The sequence below is a fragment of the Rattus norvegicus genome, chromosome 13, assembly GCF_021556685.1.
Source record: "Rattus norvegicus strain SHRSP/BbbUtx chromosome 13, alternate assembly SHRSP_T2T, whole genome shotgun sequence".
Lineage (NCBI taxonomy): Eukaryota > Metazoa > Chordata > Mammalia > Rodentia > Muridae > Rattus > Rattus norvegicus.
This window is the reverse complement of record NC_141546.1, coordinates 2,501-10,000: the sequence shown is the minus strand read 5'-3', so window position 1 is coordinate 10,000 and position 7,500 is coordinate 2,501.

The window sequence follows — 7,500 nt, the reverse complement described above, 5'->3', positions numbered from 1 at the left end:
TAGGGTTAGGGTTAGGGTTAGGGTTAGGGTTAGGGTTAGGGTTAGGGTTAGGGTTAGGGTTAGGGTTAGGGTTAGGGTTAGGGTTAGGGTTAGGGTTAGGGTTAGGGTTAGGGTTAGGGTTAGGGTTAGGGTTAGGGTTAGGGTTAGGGTTAGGGTTAGGGTTAGGGTTAGGGTTAGGGTTAGGGTTAGGGTTAGGGTTAGGGTTAGGGTTAGGGTTAGGGTTAGGGTTAGGGTTAGGGTTAGGGTTAGGGTTTAGGGTTAGGGTTAGGGTTAGGGTTAGGGTTAGGGTTAGGGTTAGGGTTAGGGTTAGGGTTAGGGTTAGGGTTAGGGTTAGGGTTAGGGTTAGGGTTAGGGTTAGGGTTAGGGTTAGGGTTAGGGTTAGGGTTAGGGTTAGGGTTAGGGTTAGGGTTAGGGTTAGGGTTAGGGTTAGGGTTAGGGTTAGGGTTAGGGTTAGGGTTAGGGTTAGGGTTAGGGTTAGGGTTAGGGTTAGGGTTAGGGTTAGGGTTAGGGTTAGGGTTAGGGTTAGGGTTAGGGTTAGGGTTAGGGTTAGGGTTAGGGTTAGGGTTAGGGTTAGGGTTAGGGTTAGGGTTAGGGTTAGGGTTAGGGTTAGGGTTAGGGTTAGGGTTAGGGTTAGGGTTAGGGTTAGGGTTAGGGTTAGGGTTAGGGGTTAGGGTTAGGGTTAGGGTTAGGGTTAGGGTTAGGGTTAGGGTTAGGGTTAGGGTTAGGGTTAGGGTTAGGGTTAGGGTTAGGGTTAGGGTTAGGGTTAGGGTTAGGGTTAGGGTTAGGGTTAGGGTTAGGGTTAGGGTTAGGGTTAGGGTTAGGGTTAGGGTTAGGGTTAGGGTTAGGGTTAGGGTTGGGTTAGGGTTAGGGTTAGGGTTAGGGTTAGGGTTAGGGTTAGGGTTAGGGTTAGGGTTAGGGTTAGGGTTAGGGTTAGGGTTAGGGTTAGGGTTAGGGTTAGGGTTAGGGTTAGGGTTAGGGTTAGGGTTAGGGTTAGGGTTAGGGTTAGGGTTAGGGTTAGGGTTAGGGTTAGGGTTAGGGTTAGGGTTAGGGTTAGGGTTAGGGTTAGGGTTAGGGTTAGGGTTAGGGTTAGGGTTAGGGTTAGGGTTAGGGTTAGGGTTAGGGTTAGGGTTAGGGTTAGGGTTAGGGTTAGGGTTAGGGTTAGGGTTAGGGTTAGGGTTAGGGTTAGGGTTAGGGTTAGGGTTAGGGTTAGGGTTAGGGTTAGGGTTAGGGTTAGGGTTAGGGTTAGGGTTAGGGTTAGGGTTAGGGTTAGGGTTAGGGTTAGGGTTAGGGTTAGGGTTAGGGTTAGGGTTAGGGTTAGGGTTAGGGTTAGGGTTAGGGTTAGGGTTAGGGTTAGGGTTAGGGTTAGGGTTAGGGTTAGGGTTAGGGTTAGGGTTAGGGTTAGGGTTAGGGTTAGGGTTAGGGTTAGGGTTAGGGTTAGGGTTAGGGTTAGGGTTAGGGTTAGGGTTAGGGTTAGGGTTAGGGTTAGGGTTAGGGTTAGGGTTAGGGTTAGGGTTAGGGTTAGGGTTAGGGTTAGGGTTAGGGTTAGGGTTAGGGTTAGGGTTAGGGTTAGGGTTAGGGTTAGGGTTAGGGTTAGGGTTAGGGTTAGGGTTAGGGTTAGGGTTAGGGTTAGGGTTAGGGTTAGGGTTAGGGTTAGGGTTAGGGTTAGGGTTAGGGTTAGGGTTAGGGTTAGGGTTAGGGTTAGGGTTAGGGTTAGGGTTAGGGTTAGGGTTAGGGTTAGGGTTAGGGTTAGGGTTAGGGTTAGGGTTAGGGTTAGGGTTAGGGTTAGGGTTAGGGTTAGGGTTAGGGTTAGGGTTAGGGTTAGGGTTAGGGTTAGGGTTAGGGTTAGGGTTAGGGTTAGGGTTAGGGTTAGGGTTAGGGTTAGGGTTAGGGTTAGGGTTAGGGTTAGGGTTAGGGTTAGGGTTAGGGTTAGGGTTAGGGTTAGGGTTAGGGTTAGGGTTAGGGTTAGGGTTAGGGTTAGGGTTAGGGTTAGGGTTAGGGTTAGGGTTAGGGTTAGGGTTAGGGTTAGGGTTAGGGTTAGGGTTAGGGTTAGGGTTAGGGTTAGGGTTAGGGTTAGGGTTAGGGTTAGGGTTAGGGTTAGGGTTAGGGTTAGGGTTAGGGTTAGGGTTAGGGTTAGGGTTAGGGTTAGGGTTAGGGTTAGGGTTAGGGTTAGGGTTAGGGTTAGGGTTAGGGTTAGGGTTAGGGTTAGGGTTAGGGTTAGGGTTAGGGTTAGGGTTAGGGTTAGGGTTAGGGTTAGGGTTAGGGTTAGGGTTAGGGTTAGGGTTAGGGTTAGGGTTAGGGTTAGGGTTAGGGTTAGGGTTAGGGTTAGGGTTAGGGTTAGGGTTAGGGTTAGGGTTAGGGTTAGGGTTAGGGTTAGGGTTAGGGTTAGGGTTAGGGTTAGGGTTAGGGTTAGGGTTAGGGTTAGGGTTAGGGTTAGGGTTAGGGTTAGGGTTAGGGTTAGGGTTAGGGTTAGGGTTAGGGTTAGGGTTAGGGTTAGGGTTAGGGTTAGGGTTAGGGTTAGGGTTAGGGTTAGGGTTAGGGTTAGGGTTAGGGTTAGGGTTAGGGTTAGGGTTAGGGTTAGGGTTAGGGTTAGGGTTAGGGTTAGGGTTAGGGTTAGGGTTAGGGTTAGGGTTAGGGTTAGGGTTAGGGTTAGGGTTAGGGTTAGGGTTAGGGTTAGGGTTAGGGTTAGGGTTAGGGTTAGGGTTAGGGTTAGGGTTAGGGTTAGGGTTAGGGTTAGGGTTAGGGTTAGGGTTAGGGTTAGGGTTAGGGTTAGGGTTAGGGTTAGGGTTAGGGTTAGGGTTAGGGTTAGGGTTAGGGTTAGGGTTAGGGTTAGGGTTAGGGTTAGGGTTAGGGTTAGGGTTAGGGTTAGGGTTAGGGTTAGGGTTAGGGTTAGGGTTAGGGTTAGGGTTAGGGTTAGGGTTAGGGTTAGGGTTAGGGTTAGGGTTAGGGTTAGGGTTAGGGTTAGGGTTAGGGTTAGGGTTAGGGTTAGGGTTAGGGTTAGGGTTAGGGTTAGGGTTAGGGTTAGGGTTAGGGTTAGGGTTAGGGTTAGGGTTAGGGTTAGGGTTAGGGTTAGGGTTAGGGTTAGGGTTAGGGTTAGGGTTAGGGTTAGGGTTAGGGTTAGGGTTAGGGTTAGGGTTAGGGTTAGGGTTAGGGTTAGGGTTAGGGTTAGGGTTAGGGTTAGGGTTAGGGTTAGGGTTAGGGTTAGGGTTAGGGTTAGGGTTAGGGTTAGGGTTAGGGTTAGGGTTAGGGTTAGGGTTAGGGTTAGGGTTAGGGTTAGGGTTAGGGTTAGGGTTAGGGTTAGGGTTAGGGTTAGGGTTAGGGTTAGGGTTAGGGTTAGGGTTAGGGTTAGGGTTAGGGTTAGGGTTAGGGTTAGGGTTAGGGTTAGGGTTAGGGTTAGGGTTAGGGTTAGGGTTAGGGTTAGGGTTAGGGTTAGGGTTAGGGTTAGGGTTAGGGTTAGGGTTAGGGTTAGGGTTAGGGTTAGGGTTAGGGTTAGGGTTAGGGTTAGGGTTAGGGTTAGGGTTAGGGTTAGGGTTAGGGTTAGGGTTAGGGTTAGGGTTAGGGTTAGGGTTAGGGTTAGGGTTAGGGTTAGGGTTAGGGTTAGGGTTAGGGTTAGGGTTAGGGTTAGGGTTAGGGTTAGGGTTAGGGTTAGGGTTAGGGTTAGGGTTAGGGTTAGGGTTAGGGTTAGGGTTAGGGTTAGGGTTAGGGTTAGGGTTAGGGTTAGGGTTAGGGTTAGGGTTAGGGTTAGGGTTAGGGTTAGGGTTAGGGTTAGGGTTAGGGTTAGGGTTAGGGTTAGGGTTAGGGTTAGGGTTAGGGTTAGGGTTAGGGTTAGGGTTAGGGTTAGGGTTAGGGTTAGGGTTAGGGTTAGGGTTAGGGTTAGGGTTAGGGTTAGGGTTAGGGTTAGGGTTAGGGTTAGGGTTAGGGTTAGGGTTAGGGTTAGGGTTAGGGTTAGGGTTAGGGTTAGGGTTAGGGTTAGGGTTAGGGTTAGGGTTAGGGTTAGGGTTAGGGTTAGGGTTAGGGTTAGGGTTAGGGTTAGGGTTAGGGTTAGGGTTAGGGTTAGGGTTAGGGTTAGGGTTAGGGTTAGGGTTAGGGTTAGGGTTAGGGTTAGGGTTAGGGTTAGGGTTAGGGTTAGGGTTAGGGTTAGGGTTAGGGTTAGGGTTAGGGTTAGGGTTAGGGTTAGGGTTAGGGTTAGGGTTAGGGTTAGGGTTAGGGTTAGGGTTAGGGTTAGGGTTAGGGTTAGGGTTAGGGTTAGGGTTAGGGTTAGGGTTAGGGTTAGGGTTAGGGTTAGGGTTAGGGTTAGGGTTAGGGTTAGGGTTAGGGTTAGGGTTAGGGTTAGGGTTAGGGTTAGGGTTAGGGTTAGGGTTAGGGTTAGGGTTAGGGTTAGGGTTAGGGTTAGGGTTAGGGTTAGGGTTAGGGTTAGGGTTAGGGTTAGGGTTAGGGTTAGGGTTAGGGTTAGGGTTAGGGTTAGGGTTAGGGTTAGGGTTAGGGTTAGGGTTAGGGTTAGGGTTAGGGTTAGGGTTAGGGTTAGGGTTAGGGTTAGGGTTAGGGTTAGGGTTAGGGTTAGGGTTAGGGTTAGGGTTAGGGTTAGGGTTAGGGTTAGGGTTAGGGTTAGGGTTAGGGTTAGGGTTAGGGTTAGGGTTAGGGTTAGGGTTAGGGTTAGGGTTAGGGTTAGGGTTAGGGTTAGGGTTAGGGTTAGGGTTAGGGTTAGGGTTAGGGTTAGGGTTAGGGTTAGGGTTAGGGTTAGGGTTAGGGTTAGGGTTAGGGTTAGGGTTAGGGTTAGGGTTAGGGTTAGGGTTAGGGTTAGGGTTAGGGTTAGGGTTAGGGTTAGGGTTAGGGTTAGGGTTAGGGTTAGGGTTAGGGTTAGGGTTAGGGTTAGGGTTAGGGTTAGGGTTAGGGTTAGGGTTAGGGTTAGGGTTAGGGTTAGGGTTAGGGTTAGGGTTAGGGTTAGGGTTAGGGTTAGGGTTAGGGTTAGGGTTAGGGTTAGGGTTAGGGTTAGGGTTAGGGTTAGGGTTAGGGTTAGGGTTAGGGTTAGGGTTAGGGTTAGGGTTAGGGTTAGGGTTAGGGTTAGGGTTAGGGTTAGGGTTAGGGTTAGGGTTAGGGTTAGGGTTAGGGTTAGGGTTAGGGTTAGGGTTAGGGTTAGGGTTAGGGTTAGGGTTAGGGTTAGGGTTAGGGTTAGGGTTAGGGTTAGGGTTAGGGTTAGGGTTAGGGTTAGGGTTAGGGTTAGGGTTAGGGTTAGGGTTAGGGTTAGGGTTAGGGTTAGGGTTAGGGTTAGGGTTAGGGTTAGGGTTAGGGTTAGGGTTAGGGTTAGGGTTAGGGTTAGGGTTAGGGTTAGGGTTAGGGTTAGGGTTAGGGTTAGGGTTAGGGTTAGGGTTAGGGTTAGGGTTAGGGTTAGGGTTAGGGTTAGGGTTAGGGTTAGGGTTAGGGTTAGGGTTAGGGTTAGGGTTAGGGTTAGGGTTAGGGTTAGGGTTAGGGTTAGGGTTAGGGTTAGGGTTAGGGTTAGGGTTAGGGTTAGGGTTAGGGTTAGGGTTAGGGTTAGGGTTAGGGTTAGGGTTAGGGTTAGGGTTAGGGTTAGGGTTAGGGTTAGGGTTAGGGTTAGGGTTAGGGTTAGGGTTAGGGTTAGGGTTAGGGTTAGGGTTAGGGTTAGGGTTAGGGTTAGGGTTAGGGTTAGGGTTAGGGTTAGGGTTAGGGTTAGGGTTAGGGTTAGGGTTAGGGTTAGGGTTAGGGTTAGGGTTAGGGTTAGGGTTAGGGTTAGGGTTAGGGTTAGGGTTAGGGTTAGGGTTAGGGTTAGGGTTAGGGTTAGGGTTAGGGTTAGGGTTAGGGTTAGGGTTAGGGTTAGGGTTAGGGTTAGGGTTAGGGTTAGGGTTAGGGTTAGGGTTAGGGTTAGGGTTAGGGTTAGGGTTAGGGTTAGGGTTAGGGTTAGGGTTAGGTTAGGGTTAGGGTTAGGGTTAGGGTTAGGGTTAGGGTTAGGGTTAGGGTTAGGGTTAGGGTTAGGGTTAGGGTTAGGGTTAGGGTTAGGGTTAGGGTTAGGGTTAGGGTTAGGGTTAGGGTTAGGGTTAGGGTTAGGGTTAGGGTTAGGGTTAGGGTTAGGGTTAGGGTTAGGGTTAGGGTTAGGGTTAGGGTTAGGGTTAGGGTTAGGTTAGGGTTAGGGTTAGGGTTAGGGTTAGGGTTAGGGTTAGGGTTAGGGTTAGGGTTAGGGTTAGGGTTAGGGTTAGGGTTAGGGTTAGGGTTAGGGTTAGGGTTAGGGTTAGGGTTAGGGTTAGGGTTAGGGTTAGGGTTAGGGTTAGGGTTAGGTTAGGGTTAGGGTTAGGGTTAGGGTTAGGGTTAGGGTTAGGGTTAGGGTTAGGGTTAGGGTTAGGGTTAGGGTTAGGGTTAGGGTTAGGGTTAGGGTTAGGGTTAGGGTTAGGGTTAGGGTTAGGGTTAGGGTTAGGGTTAGGGTTAGGGTTAGGGTTAGGGTTAGGGTTAGGGTTAGGGTTAGGGTTAGGGTTAGGGTTAGGGTTAGGGTTAGGGTTAGGGTTAGGGTTAGGGTTAGGGTTAGGGTTAGGGTTAGGGTTAGGGTTAGGGTTAGGGTTAGGGTTAGGGTTAGGGTTAGGGTTAGGGTTAGGGTTAGGGTTAGGGTTAGGGTTAGGGTTAGGGTTAGGGTTAGGGTTAGGGTTAGGGTTAGGGTTAGGGTTAGGGTTAGGGTTAGGGTTAGGGTTAGGGTTAGGGTTAGGGTTAGGGTTAGGGTTAGGGTTAGGGTTAGGGTTAGGGTTAGGGTTAGGGTTAGGGTTAGGGTTAGGGTTAGGGTTAGGGTTAGGGTTAGGGTTAGGGTTAGGGTTAGGGTTAGGGTTAGGGTTAGGGTTAGGGTTAGGGTTAGGGTTAGGGTTAGGGTTAGGGTTAGGGTTAGGGTTAGGGTTAGGGTTAGGGTTAGGGTTAGGGTTAGGGTTAGGGTTAGGGTTAGGGTTAGGGTTAGGGTTAGGGTTAGGGTTAGGGTTAGGGTTAGGGTTAGGGTTAGGGTTAGGGTTAGGGTTAGGGTTAGGGTTAGGGTTAGGGTTAGGGTTAGGGTTAGGGTTAGGGTTAGGGTTAGGGTTAGGGTTAGGGTTAGGGTTAGGGTTAGGGTTAGGGTTAGGGTTAGGGTTAGGGTTAGGGTTAGGGTTAGGGTTAGGGTTAGGGTTAGGGTTAGGGTTAGGGTTAGGGTTAGGGTTAGGGTTAGGGTTAGGGTTAGGGTTAGGGTTAGGGTTAGGGTTAGGGTTAGGGTTAGGGTTAGGGTTAGGGTTAGGGTTAGGGTTAGGGTTAGGGTTAGGGTTAGGGTTAGGGTTAGGGTTAGGGTTAGGGTTAGGGTTAGGGTTAGGGTTAGGGTTAGGGTTAGGGTTAGGGTTAGGGTTAGGGTTAGGGTTAGGGTTAGGGTTAGGGTTAGGGTTAGGGTTAGGGTTAGGGTTAGGGTTAGGGTTAGGGTTAGGGTTAGGGTTAGGGTTAGGGTTAGGGTTAGGGTTAGGGTTAGGGTTAGGGTTAGGGTTAGGGTTAGGGTTA